This window comes from Microtus ochrogaster, chromosome 21 (genome assembly GCF_000317375.1).
Source record: "Microtus ochrogaster isolate Prairie Vole_2 chromosome 21, MicOch1.0, whole genome shotgun sequence".
NCBI classification, from domain to species: Eukaryota; Metazoa; Chordata; class Mammalia; order Rodentia; family Cricetidae; genus Microtus; species Microtus ochrogaster.
This window is the reverse complement of record NC_022022.1, coordinates 391041-392065: the sequence shown is the minus strand read 5'-3', so window position 1 is coordinate 392065 and position 1025 is coordinate 391041.

Genomic DNA, 1025 nt, shown 5'->3' with positions numbered 1-1025 from the left:
CACATTTCCCGTCCCGCAAACAGGCTCGTACCAATTTCCATAATGGGTGACTTCCCGGCCGAAGCTTACCCTCCGCCTTTGCTGTCTCGAGGGCCCTACCTAGCTTGTTCCAGCAGGGGAGATTGATGTCCCCCAAACCTCCAAACCATGGTGCTACTCGATCCACATCCTCCAAAAACTTCCTTACGGTACCCTCGGGGATTTTTAGATCTCGGTCCCTAAGCAGCCTCTGGATAGGGCGAGAGAAAGGCGCTATGCCAGCGGGTCTAGACGCTACATTTCCCATGCTGTACGTTTATCTGCACACACCTAATGCACGAGTTGAAATGCCTACCTATCTATACCGGCTTACTTTCGGTTTCATTTACTGCCGGTCCCAGCAAAGACACTCTTGACCGGCTCTATGAAAACGTGGAAAAAGGCAATGGGTAAGCACCAAGACGACCATACCCCGAATAACAGGGGCTCCCCAGAGCAGATTCACTCCTTCACTCAGCACGTCAGAAGTAATACTCACGGAGAACTCACCGGCGCCGCAGCTCCGAGCGTCTAAGTTCTGAATCCTCCTGCTTCCGCAGGGGTCTCTGCCTGATGCCGTGATGGAGATTCCCGGGTTTTGGCACCACTTGCAGCACGCCGCTCCTGCCAGCAGAAGAGACGACTGCAACAGGATTCTTCTCAGCACACTCTTTATTGGAGCACTTACACTTGAGGTTTGAATGAGGCAAGGAGACCCCGTCCCCGTGGGAGCAGGATATATACAGTGCCAGACAAAGCCCTGACGTGTCATCAACCCAATGGCTCAGGCCAGAATGGAACGATCGTGTTAAAACATGATTGGCCAGATCGGATGGCCTGATCGAAAGACTCCCCACAAAGACTCCCCCGCGCTGGGGGGAGCTCGCGCACATGCGCACAAGTTCTGTCAAGTTTGACGTGGAACAGCAAACGGCGCCCGGGCTCCGTGCCTACGACATGACAGCGCCATGGTGCGTGCTACTCCTTTCTTTTTTTTTTTTTTTTTT